Raw genomic sequence first — 14314 nt, 5'->3', positions numbered from 1 at the left:
CATGCCGCCACAGTGCAGTATCTGCCAGACCACCTAGCATGAAGGCCGAGGGGAGGAGAGGAACAAGGAGGGCGGAGCCGCTGCCGGGAGGAGGACTGGGAGCACGCTAGAGTTTGGAGCGCCATCGCGGATCAAGTCAGAGCGTACCGTGAGCCGGCGCCATCATGATCGTCACTGCGTCAATCACATGCTGCATCACCTAGCCTCGTCGTCGTCGAGCATAGTGCAGTGAGCACCTTGCTGAGACCTCTCCCTAGCCAACCGGCACAAGCTCACCGCCGTGGAGACCCTATCGTTGCCTCTGAGCACTCGGCCTAGCCACTCAAGTAGCGTAGAAGACCGCCATGGCCACCATGCCCAACGCCGACCACCAGGAGCTTCAAGCCCCCCTCTTTGGCCCTTCGGCAAGCATGCCCTGAACCCACAAGACCCTAGCGCCCCATAGCAGCCTCGTTGGGCCACCACGACGCGTGCAGCGTGAGCTCACCGCCGACGTGTAAGCCGTCGTGGGAGAACAGAGGAAAGGGGTGAGATGGGCAGCGCAGCCCTATGCTCGATCCACCGTGAACCAAACAAAGGAGACAGTAGCATGGACACGGTCCACCACAGACTATGTATGCGGTCCATGGGCCTTAACTACGCTATCCACCATGGACCATGAGCCGTGGACTCGAGCCTGACCCAAAACCTAGAAGGCGACGTGGCACTCTGTGACGAGGCCACGTGGCGAGCTGAGCCTAGCCCATACCTAGGCCCAACCAGCCCAGTTCAGACCCGGTCAACATTGATGGTTGACCTAGCCCCACATGTCAGTGACACAGAGACTCCGGACCCACTTGTCAGTAAGTGATGTCATGCTGACGTCATGACGACGTCACGCGGGTCCCACCTGTCAGTAACAACACAGCCGGGGTGACGTCATGCGGACGTCACGATGACATCAGCTACTGACGTCAGTAGTACTGGCCCCACACATCAGTGACCCTAACCCATTGACCATTGACTCGCCCATTGACTTGACATTGACTCTGACCGGACCCATAGGTCAGTGACCCAAGAGACCCTAGCCCCACCTGTCAGAATGGATGACATTGCTGACGTCATGCTGATGTCAAGATGACATCAGCAGGACCCCACCTATCAGCTCGGAATGAAGATGATGATGTCATGCTGATATAAGCATGCCACGTGGACCAGTCACAGCGTGACACGTGTCAGCCCAGGATTAATTCAGCCTTTTTCCATTTTTTAGAGATGATTTAAACTTTAGAAATTCATAACTAATTCATACGACCTCAGAAAAATACAAAACGAGGACCAAAATTCATCTAAAATTGAGCTTTACGCAATGAACCCATGTTTGAGTGCATTTGGCTCTTTTGAATTTTCATTGCTTCTTTGTACTATTCTATAGACGTCGCTAACGTGACTATAATACGATCGTTGCAGACTCGGAGGAGAACTAGACGGATGAGGATCGTGAGTACCGTGAGGAGAACGGAGACGACTACACTGAAGGTGCCACCTCCCACCCAATCTCATAGCACCTATTACGCATGGCTAATATAGAACTGTTATTGCTTTACTTACTATCATAATCATACAATGATAGGACTTGCATGGCAGTATGCTTACTTGATGGCCTTTACCTTGACACAACCTTACCCCTACATACCTTACTATTAGGCTCGACACACGCTTACTGCTATATATCATTGCTTACACTTCTACTACGCTTTTACTACATTAATGCATGGTGGAAACTAGGGTTATCTAGGCTATGGGGAGAGTGCTGCGTGTGTGACTTGGGTGTGTGGAGGGTGAGTGTTGTGTCGACCAAGTTGGAGTATACGATGAGCTTGGGGCAAGTCTTGCCATGGGGTGCTACCTAGGCACCCCTGGAATGGACACCTATGGTGGGTAAATGGTATATGAGGTTGTCCTGGGTGTGAACCTGTGATGGGAGGAGCCCAGGGTGGAGGTGTTGTGGTGGCATGGTAAATGGAAACCATGATGAAGACATTCTAGCTTGGTCATCCCTAAGGACTTACTAGTACTCAGATTCACCGGGAAGCCTTACGTACCACTCGCCCTATATGGTGTAGGATGGCCGGACTACTTGGTAGGATATTGCCACTACTGCTAGGTTGATATCAGACAGTGTAAGGAGGTACGAGGCATGGAGGATTTTCCCCACACCCTTCCAAGACTTCATGGAGACCTTATGGACCCGGCTCATGACTCACAGTTTCAGCCACCCTAGACTAGACTTGGGGTGTACCAGGGCTGAATGGTAGAGTGGCATTAACCTAGGCTAGCAAGTGGCCGGAATTAGCCCAGTTGACGACGGTCAGCGAGGAAGGCGGATCTTGTGGTTATGTAAAACCTCTACAGAGTGTATGGTTGATCGATCGATACATGTGCCGACTTGTCGGCTATGGACCTTTCCTAGGTTTTGCTTAAACTAGATAATGAGATGAGTCCTTCTCTTCTTCCCTCGTGAGAGAGTGTCGGTCATAGCCAGGGGCTATGGGCCATGAGGCAGTGCCAAGAGGGAATTGGCCTGTCGACTGAGCGATGGTATGGTGATGGTGTGGAGATGGGGTATATCGATCCCAGGATCGAAACCTGGCTCTAGATGGAAATGGGGTGGAATGGGTGTGGGAATGGTGTTAAAACTTGACCAGCTATTATTATATACTTGATGTGCTAATACATAGGAAACCCCAGCCTTATAGGTTCCTTTTGAATATATCCAACTTGCATCCAAGTTTCACAAAGCAATGCTCATAGGGTGGGAGTGGCCAGTACAAATCGTACTGATAAATTTTGGCACACAGGTTCTGCTGAGGAGTATAGCTTCGAGGAGTTTGACGGTTGAGGGGTTCGTTCCTATGCTCGAGTTTGACGATCTTATCTTCAAGCTATTCTAAATGAATGCTACTTTTGATTCCGCCAATGCGGTGATGTAATAATTTATGTAATTCTGCACTTTATGTACTCTGATATTATCGTTGTATGGATGTGGTATTCGACTGAAATTTGGGTATTATGATCTACAACGGTCATAATACACTTTGACTCTGTGGATTTCCCTTCGTGGAAATCAGGTCGCTTCAGTTGGTATTAGAGCCATACTTGACCTTAGGACGAAACCCTCAGAAATAGACGATATAATAGGACATAAATAGCCCTTCTTTCAGTTATATACCGACCCTGCATTTACTTTTATGCAAGGCTTATCTATTATTGACCTGCTAACACCTATTCCTTAAAACATGCAGATGGCAACAAACATCGACTGGCCGCCTCTAGGACTGCTACCTCTAGACCACACCAAGCTTACCTTCGACCTATGTGAGCTTGGGGGTTTTGCACAGACCCTCTGCCGAGTTCTTGTCATGTTAGGAGTCCTCGATAAGCTTGTCAAGGTCACCTGCACCGGGAAGCCAGCTCAGGAAGGAGGAATTGAAGGATCGATTGTCACCTCAGTCGAGTTCCTAGCTAGCACTACCTTACCTTCTGTCCCAGCTTTCACCGAGATGACTATAGAGGACACAGTCGAGGAGGGACTGCAAGCTATCTCACATAAGGCACTTCATAGAGTGATGAGGGACCACTACAAGCACCTGAAGACGACAGAGTTCTGTCTACTTCCCTAGGCCCTCGACCTTAGCCTTACCCCTAGTGAGCAGAGTTTCATAGCCGGCAGAGTTATCCTTGCTGAGGAGGACAGATGCCTTCGCGTCTTGGCTATCCACCTACTAGAGCAGGACAGGTACATGACCTAGCTAGAGTAGAGGAGACGTCAGGACTAGGCCCTTCTGTGGGAGTACTAGGAGGGAGACTCATAGGGAGCATAGGAGCGAGCTAGTCTACTTGAGACAGTTGCCAAGCTACAGGATGAGCTCAACCATCATGAAGAAGTCCACAGAACTGAGGTCACAGACTTACAGGACAAAGCCGCCGACCTAGGCAATAGGAACTGCTACCTTGACAGCAAGGTCTTGGAGTTGTAGAGAGAGTTGGATGATAGGAAGGCTGAGTTCAACCGCAGAGGAGACAGAGAAAGGTCCAAGGGGATTGATATGCTAAAAATCCAATCTCGGAACAAGACCATGACTCAAGAGCTAGAGGAGTTCTAGAAGAAGGCCATTCGCAACTAGGGTCACCTGATCGAGGCACTTAGGCAGAACGAGTACCTTCAGGACAAGTGTGAGAGGACTTGGTAGGCTTGGCAGAAGTCTAATAGGAAGCGCCTCAAGGAGATGAAGGGTATGTGGGATCAGCTACCCAAGGAGATTCATAGCAAGACGAAGCCTAGGATAGAGGAGTTTGAGTTAGCCCCGACTTGCCTCAACCTAGACACCTACCCTACCCTACCTAGAGCCAAGCCTACTGAGGAGCTCACCAAGGCCTTGAAGTACGTGTCCTGACTTCACAAGTCAGACAAGGAGATCGAGATCGAGAACAGTCATATCCCAGCTGCGGTGTACGAGTTAGAGTAGATGACCCTATGTGGTCATGAGTCATGTCAGTGGCTTCCATAAGTTGTACCCCATGATGTACCCCTTATGAGATGTAATATGAGACACTATGTGTAGTACGATTCTCGCAAGTCTTCAAGTGTAGCTACTGGAGATGATGCTATGTAATAAAACCCATGTAATGAATGTTTTGGATCTTATTGCATCTTATGAATCTTATTGCTTCTTTGTAATGAGTGTTGGATAGTATAAATATTTTTCTTTAAATCATCAAAATCATGTAATTGTACTAAATTATAAGCACTTATGGCACGAACACTAAAATTCCTATGATCTGTGTTGTAGATGCTGAACCGCCAATCTAATCGTCAAATGAACTGTGGACGTGCTCCCACCCCCGAACCAGTCGAACCAAATGGGGGGCGTGGTGGCAACAACCGTGGCCATGGCCGTGGCTGTGGACGTGGAGGGATACCCTTCAACCTGGAGAATACCCCGCCGCCTGAGGAGAACATTCCACCACCACCACCACCGAACCTAGCAGAAGTGATGGCATAATAGACCCAACTTCTTGCAGCTCTTGTTAATGGAGCAAACCATCGCCAGGGAGGTCAGCAGAATGACTTCCAAAGGAAGCTGGAAGGATTTCTAAAGCTAAGGCCACCTACCTATGATGGCACCGACCCTGACCCACTTGTGGCCGATGACTGGCTCAAGGAGATGGAGAAGAAGCTTGACCTCACTACTTTCACCGACGATGAGTGTGTTGGAGCTACCACAACCAGCTCACAGGTGCATTACGCGCCTGGTGGGATAGTTTCAGTGATTCCCATGAGGACCCTGCCAACATCTCATGGGATGAGTTCGCCAAAGCATTCACTGAGTATCACATTCCCAAGGGTATCATGGAGGCCAAAGCCGAGGAGTTTCGCAACATCAAGATGGGAAAGGACAAGGTGATGGAGTACACTACTCATTTCACCAATCTTTTGTGCTATGCACCTTCCTATGTTGTGAACTCGAAGAAGGAGAAGCTATACTATTACCGCAAGGGACTTAACCCGCACATCAAGCTGAAGTTTGGCGGTATTGAGAGTAGCACGTTGCGTGCTCTGGTGGATCACTGCATCCAGATTGAGAAAGACCATGCTGGAGCTAGAGAGGAGTATAGGGAGAGGAAGCATAAGCCTGAGGAGTCCTTCCATGGCCATGATCACAAGAGGTTTCGTAGAGATGCACCATCTAGGGAACGCTCTCGCCACAACAGGGATGACAACCCTAGATCGAGTAGGGGTAGTGGAGGCTACACCACCAAATACTCCCACCCTGCTCAGGATCGTTACACCCGGGACCATTATGCTCAGGACCACAACACTTAAGACCATTTCAACTGTTCCTGCTCTATGAATGAATGCCCAGCATAGAACCACTTTGCACCAAGCACTAGGAACTAGAAGGCACCCGCGCCAACCCCTACCGGTGGTACGCCTTTCACCTGCTTCGCTTGTGGCCAACCAGGTCACAAAGCCGCTGAGTGCCCATAGAACTTAGCCGCTCAGAAGTCTCAGTCCAAGGGATCTGCTACCCGTGGACGTCTCAACCATCTGGACACCGAGGAAGCATAGGCTGCCCCTGACGTTGTGTACGGTATGTTTTTAGTTAATGGCAATACTACATCAGTTCTATTTGACTCTAGAGCAACTTGTTCTTACATATCATCCAAGTTTGCATGAGAGCATGACCTGCCTGTAACCCCACATGGAAAGCCTATCATCACTAGCTCACCTTTAGGAGACCTAGAGTGCACCCACATCTATAAGGGAGTGAGTCTTGCCATTGAGGGTCTTACCTTTAAAGCCGACCTAACCCTATTACCTTCCACAAACCTAGATGTCATCTTAGGCATGGATTGGCTAACCATTCACCGAGGTATTATATCATGTTCACCTAGATACGTCCAAGTGACCCACCCATCAGGCCAAGTTATTAGATGTGAACCCCAGTCTAGAAAGTCCACTTCCATCCTATGTGCCCTTAAAGCGAGTTCAGAATCATAGAAGGAGGAGAAGATAGTTCATGATGTGCCTATGGTCAGAGACTACCCCGATGTATTCCCTAAAGAATTACTGGGTATGCCACCAGACCGTGATGTAGAGCTCATCATTGATCTTTTGCCGATGACAGGACCCATTACCAAGAGACCCTATTGCATGTCAGTTGATGAACTAGCCGAGCTCAAGAAATAGCTTGATGAGCTCATCTCGAAGAGATATATCAGACCTAGTGCTTCACCCTGGGGATCCCCTATTCTATTTGTCAAGAAGAAGGATGGCTCAATGAGAATGTGCATTGATTACCAGAACTTGAATGCAGTCACCATCAAGAACAAGTACCCTCTGCCAAGAATCGATGATCTGCTTGATCAGCTTCGAGGTGCCAAGTATTTCTCCAAGATCGATCTCAGATCTGGCTATCATCAGATGAAGATTCGAGAGAGTGACATCCCAAAGACAGCCTTCGTGACTAGGTATAGGCAGTTTGAGTTCACCGTGGTGTCCTTTGGACTCACGAATGTTCTAGCATACTTCATGAACATGATGAATAAGGTTTTCATGAATGAACTGGATAAGTTTGTGGTAGTATTCGTTGATGACATTCTTGTCTATTCACCCACCGCCGAAGAACATGAACATCATCTGAGAACTGTGCTTGAGAAACTAGCCCAACATCAGCTCTACGCAAAGTTTAGCAAGTGTGAATTTTGGCTATAGGAAGTTGCCTTCCTAGGCCATGTACTATCAGCTAAAGGTGTCGCAGTTGACTCGGCCAAGATTGAAGCTGTGAAAGAGTGGGATCAACCCCGTAATGTGACAGAAGTCAGAAGCTTCTTGGGATTGGCTGAATATTATCACCAATTCATTGAGAACTTCTCCAAGATAGCCCGTCCAATGACCAACCTTCTGAAGAAGACTAAGGAGTTTGAATGGACACCTGAGTGCAAACAAAGCTTCCAGGAATTGAAATAGAAGCTTACCACAACTCCTATGCTAGCATTGTCTGATATCAGCAAAGATTTAGTAGTCTATTGTGATGCATCCCGTCAAGGACTTGGTTGTATACTGATGCAAGATGGAAGAGTGATAGCATATGCATCTCGATAGTTGAAAGAACACGAGAACCGTTACCCTACTCATGATCTTGAGTTAGCAGCAGTTGTGCATGCCTTAAAGATCTAGAGACACTACTTGATAGGCAACAAGTGTGATATCTACACTGATCACAAGAGCTTGAAGTACTTTTTCACTCAAAAAGATTTGAATATGAGGCAATGCCGATGGCTAGAGTTGATCAAGGACTATGACCTAGAAATTCACTATCATCTAGGAAAAGCTAATGTAGTCGCAGATGCTCTCAGCTGCAAGAGTTACTGTCACACTTTGATCACTAAATCCGTACCACCTGAGCTCAAGGAAGAGATTGAAGATTTCCAACTTGAGATACTACCACATGAATTGTTGAATGAACTCCGCATACAGTATGATCTCATAGATCGCATCTGTCAAGCTCAGAAAAGTTGTGAAGAGATCGAATATGTCTGTGGTCTAATGAAAGTAGGCTACAGGACCAACCACCGAGAAGATGAACAAGGAACCATCTGGTTCAAGGACATAATCTATGTCCCTTCTGATCCAGCACTACAGGAGGAGATTCTGTCTAAAGCCCATGATTCTAAGTACTGTATTCACCTTGGAAATTCAAAGATGTATCAAGACTTGAAGAAACACTTTTGGTGGAAAGGCATGAAGACAGACATTGCGGGACATGTGGCATGATGTGACACCTATAATAGAGTCAAGGCTGAACATCAAAGGCCTACAGGTTTGCTAAAGCCTCTTGACATTCCCGAGTGGAAATGGGAGAGCATATACATGGATTTCATAGTTGGATTGCCCCGTTCACAGAAAGGCAATGATTCCATCTGGGTGATTGTTGATCATTTGACCAAGATTGCTCACTTTGTACCAGTTAAGACCAAGACCGATGTCGAAAAATTAGCAGATCTATATGTTGAGCATATTCTTGGACTGCATGGAGCTCCCTCTAGTATTGTATCTGATCGTGGTCCTTAGTTTGTGTCCCAATTCTGGGAAGCCCTGCATAAGTCCATTGGAACCAAACTTGATTGCAGTACCGCTTATCACCCACAGACGGATGGACAGACAGAACGAGTAAATCAAATCTTAGAAGACATGCTTCACGCTAGTGTATTGAATTATGGCTCTGATTGGGAGAAATGCCTACCCTATGCAGAGTTCTCTTATAACAATAGCTACCAAGCCAGTATCAAGATGTCGCCATTTGAAGCTCTGTATGGCAGACCTTGTAAGACACCTTTGATGTGGTCCCAACTGGGAGAAAGATCATTCTTTGACTCCACCAAGATTCAAGATGCCGAAGAAGGAGTTGCTCAAGTGAAGGAGAACTTGAGAATTGCCCAAAGTCGATACAAGAGCTATGCTGACAAAAGAAGAAGAGAACTTGAGTTCAATGTGGGAGACTTTGTCTATCTCAAGGTATCCCCACTACGTGGAACTATTAGATTCCATGTGAAAGGAAAGCTAGCCCCTAGATTTGTTGGGCCATACAAGATACACAAGAGAATTGGAAAACTCGCTTACAAACTTGAGCTACCTGAGGAATTGGTGGGTGTACATCCCATATTCCATGTCTCACAGCTATGCAAGTGTTTGAGAGTGCCCGATGAAGTAGTTCCAACTGATACACTTGACATTCAAGATACACTTGAGTATAAAGAACATCCAATCAGAATTCTAGGGAGAGACACCATGGAGACCTAAAGCAAAACTATTCCTATGTGCAAGATCCAATGGAGCAACCACATTAAGAGAGAAGCAACATGGGAGAAAGAGTCTGATCTCTGACTAAACTATCCTTATCTTTTTGAAGGGTACATACCATTTTAATCTCGGGGACGAGATTCTGTTAAGGGTGTAGGACTGTAACAACCTAAAAATCCATACACCAAAAATACCAACTACAAAATTTTTCTTAAAAACTTCCATGTGTTGATGAGTGTCATGTATAGAAACCCAACCTAAGAGATGCATTAGGTCTAACCCCAACCCAAGTCAACACATAAGCATGGCATAACTCTTGGCATAAACATGTGATTAAGTTCCCTAAATAAATGAACCTTGCATGCATATTAATACCACTTGTGAGTTGGATTCTTCTTTTGCCTTATGTTATGCTAATTAAAAATCACCAAACAACTATTAAGCTTGCTAATTAATCCTTTGATGAGCAAATGCCTTAAGCAAACAAACAAAGAACAAAAGAAAAGGAAAAAGAGAGATGAAGAGAGAGGGCCTCACAGCCAGCAGCTCAGCCCAAGCCAGCCAGCCCAGCCGGCCTACCAACCCCTTCCCTTTTTCCCACCCACGCGCATGGCCCATGAGCTCACACAAGCCCAGCATGCCAGCCTAGCCTTGCACCACACGCGCATGTTGCGACGCTGAGCTGCTCTCACTGCCCACCGAGCCCCACCTATCGGCTTTCCTATTCATCTTCTTCGCACCCACGCATCAACCGCCCGCGCGACCGAGGGCCGACAGCATTGGCAGGAGCGGGCTAGGGGGTCACGCCTAGGGCATGGCCCTTGTTCCCCCTTGTGCCACGCTCATGCAACCTCATGCCACCGTCGGATGTGTCGCGCGCCTTCCCACCGCATGATGCCGATCGCCATTGGAGGCATGGAGCTCGGCTATAAAAAGACCCCAGAGCCTTAGCCTCTCCCTATCAACCATGCTGCTGCCATGCAGTATCTGCCAGACCACCCAGCACGAAGGTCGAGGGGAGGAGAGGAACAAGGAGGGCGGAGCCGCTACTAGGAGGAGGACCAGGAGCACACCAAAGTTCAGAGCGCTACCGCGGATCAAGTCGGAGCGTACCATGAGCTAGCGCCGTCGTGATCGTCACTGCGTCAATCACACGCTGCATCGCCTAGCCTCGCCGAGCATAGCGCAGTGAGCACCTTGCTGAGACCTCTCCCCATCCAACTAGCATGAGCTCGCCGCTGTGGAGACCCTGCCGTTGCCTCTGAGCACTCGGCCTAGCCACTCGAGTAGCGTACAAGACCGCCATGGCCACCGTGCCCAACGCCAACCACCGAGAGCTTCAAGCCCCACTCTTTGGCCCTTCGGTGAGCATGCCCTGAACCTGCAAGACCCCAGCGCCCCATAGCAGCCTCGCCAGGCCACCACGGCGCGCGTAGTGTGAGCTCGCCACTAGCATGTAAGCCACCATGGGAGAACAGAGGAAAGGGGTGAGATGGGCAGTGCAGCCCTATGCTCGGTCCACCGTGAACCAGACGAAGGAGACAGTAGCATGGACACGGTCCACCACAAACTATGTCTGCGGTCCATGGGCCTTAACTACGCCATCCACCATGGACCACGAGCCATGGACTCGAGCCCAACCCGAAACCCGGAAGGCGACATGGCACTCTGTGATGAGGCCACATGGCAGGCTGAGCCCAGCCCATACCCAGGCCCAACCGGCCCAGTTCAGACCCGGTCCATGTTGACCGTTGACCGGTCAACGTTGAGGGTTGACCAGGCCCCACATGTCAGTGACACAGAGACTCTAGACCCACTTATCAGTAAGTGACGTCATGCTGATGTCATGACGACGTCACGCGGGTCCCACCTGTCAGTAACAACACAGCCGGGGTGATGTCATGCTGACATCATGATGACGTCAGCTGCTGATGTCAGCAGCACTGGCCCCACACGTCAGTGACCCTGACCCATTGACCGTTGACTCGCCCGTTGACTTGACGTTGACTCTGACCGAACCCACAGGTCAGTGACCCAAGAGACCCTGGCCCCACCTGTCGGAACGGATGACGTTGATAACATCATGCTGATGTCAAGCTGACGTCAGCAGGACCCCACCTGTCAGCTCGGAATCAAGATGATGATGTCATGCTAACATCATGCTGACATCAGCATGCCGCGTGGACCAGTCATAGCGTGACATGTGTCAGCCCAGGATTAATTTAGCCTTTTTCCATTTTCAGAGATGATTTAAACTTCCGAAATTCATAACTAATTCATACGACCTCAGAAAAATACAAAACTAGGACCAAAATTCATCTAAAATCGAGCTTTACGCAATGAACCCATGTTTGAGTGCATTTGGCTCTTTTGAATTTTCATTGCTTCTTTGTGCTATTCTATAGACGTCGCTAACGCGACAATAATACGATCGTTGCAGACTCGGAGGAGAACAAGATGGACGAGGATCATGAGTACCATGAGGAGAATGGAGACAACTACACTGAAGGTGCCACCTCCCACCCAATCTCGTAGCACTTATTATGCATGGCTAATATAGAACTGCTATTGCTTTACTTACTGTCATAATCATACAATGATAGGACTTGCATGGCAGTATGCTTACTTGATGGCCTTTACCTTGATGCAACCTTACCCCTGCATACCCTACCATTAGGCTTGACACACGCTTACTGCTATATATCATTGCTTACACTTCTACTATGCTTTTACTACATTAATGCGTGGTGGAAACTGGGGTTATCTAGGCTATGGGGAGAGTGCTACATGTGTGACTTGGGTGTGTGGAGGGTGAGGGTTGTGTCGACCAAGTTGGAGTATACGACGAGCCTGGGGCAAGTCTTGCCATGGGGTGCTACCTAGGCACCCCTAGAATGGACACCTGTGGTGGGTAAATGGTATATTAGGTGGTCCTGGGTGTGAACCTGTGATGGGAGGAGCCTAGGGTGGAGGTGCTATGGTGGCATGGTAAATGGAAACCCTGATGAAGACATTCTGGCTTGGTCATCCCTAAGGACTTACTAGTACTCAGATTCATCGAGAAGCCTTATGCACCACTCGCCCTATATGGTGCAGGACGGCCGGACTACTTGGTAGGATATTGCCACTACTGCTAGGTTGATAGCAGACAGTGTAAGGAGGTATAGGGTGTGGAGGATTTTCCCCACACCCTTCCAAGACTTCATGGAGACCTTGTGGACCCGGCTCATGACTCACAATTTCAGCCACCCTAGACTAGACTTGGTGTGTACCAGGGCTAAATGGTAGAGTGGCATTAACCTAGGCTAGCAAGCGGCCGGAATCAGCCTAATTAACGACGGTCTGCGAGGAAGGCGGATCTTGTGGTTATGTAAAACCTCTATAGAGTGTATGGTTGATCGATCGATACATGTGCCGACTTGTCGGCTATGGACCTTTCCTGGGTTTTGCTAAAACTAGATAATGAGATGAGTCCTTCTCTTCTTCCCCCATGAGAGAGTGTCGGTCGTAGCTAGGGGCTATGGGCCATGAGGCAGTGCCGAGAGGGAGTTGGCCTGTTGATTGAGCGATGGTATGGTGATGGTGTGGAGATGGGGTATATCGATCCTAGGATCGAAACCTGGCTCTAGATGGAAATGGGGTGGAATGGATGTGGGAATGGTGTTAAAACTTGACCAGCTATTAGTATATACTTGATGTGCTAATACATAGGAAACCCCAGCCTTATAGGTTCCTTTTGAATATATCCAACTTGCATCCAAGTTCCACAAAGCAATGCTCATAGGGTGGGAGTGGCTAGTACATATCATACTAATAAATTTTGGCACACAGGTTCTGCTGAGGAGTATAGTTTCGAGGAGTTTGACGGTTGAGGGGTTCGTTCCTATGCTCAAGTTTGGCGATCTTATCTTCAAGCTGTTCTAAATGAATGCTACTTTTGATTCCGCCAATGCGGCGATGTAATAATTTATGTAATTCCGCACTTTATGTACTCTAATATTATCGTTGTATGGATGTGGTATTAGACTAAAATTTGGGTATTATGATCTACAACGGTCATAATACACTTCGACTCTATGGATTTCCCTTCACAGAAATCAGGTCGCTTCATAAACTCTTCACAATAATCTTGATTGGTTGATCCAAATATGATGTCATCAACATAGATTTGCAACACAAACAAGTCCTTCCCTAGCTTCTTGGTGAAGAGAGTGGTGTCAACCTTGCCCATAATGAACCCTTTTAGAGAGTAGGAAATTCCTCAACCTCTCATACCATGCTCTAGGTGCTTGCTTCAAGCCATACAATGCCTTCTTCAACTTGTACACATGGTTGGGCTTCTTCTCATCTTTAAAACTGGGATGTTGCTCAACATAAACTTCTTCATTGATGTAGCCATTCAAGGATGCACTCTTCACATCCATTTGATAGAGCTTGATGTTGTGGGCACAAGTATAGTCTAACAAGATCCTAATTGCTTCTAATCTTGCAACCGGAGCATATATTTCACCAAAGTCAAGACCTTCAACTTGAGTGTATCCTTGAGCTACCAATCTTGCTTTGTTCCTTGCAACTATCTCATCTTGATCTTGCTTGCTGTGAAAGACCCACTTTGTTCCAATCACATTATGATCCTTAGGCCTCTCAACTAACTCCCATACTTGATTTCTTGTGAAGTTGTTTAGCTCTTCATGCATAGCATTGACCCAATCAACATCCCTCAAAGCTTCTTCTATCTTCTTTGGCTTGATGAATGACACAAATGAGAAATGCTTACAAAATGATGCTAATCTTGATCTTCTTTGTACACCTCTAGAAATATCTCCAAGTATAGAATTTAAGGGATGATCTCTTACAACATTAGATGGTTGGAGTGCTTGAACTAGATTGCTTGCACTTGGTTGGTCATTTGATTAAGATGATGAACTAGCCACTTGTTGTTGATCTTGCACTTGCGCTTCACTTGTA

Source organism: Miscanthus floridulus, chromosome 8 (genome assembly GCF_019320115.1).
Source record: "Miscanthus floridulus cultivar M001 chromosome 8, ASM1932011v1, whole genome shotgun sequence".
Classification (NCBI taxonomy): domain Eukaryota; kingdom Viridiplantae; phylum Streptophyta; class Magnoliopsida; order Poales; family Poaceae; genus Miscanthus; species Miscanthus floridulus.
The sequence above is the reverse complement of the archived record's forward strand: the minus strand, read 5'-3'. Positions refer to the sequence as shown.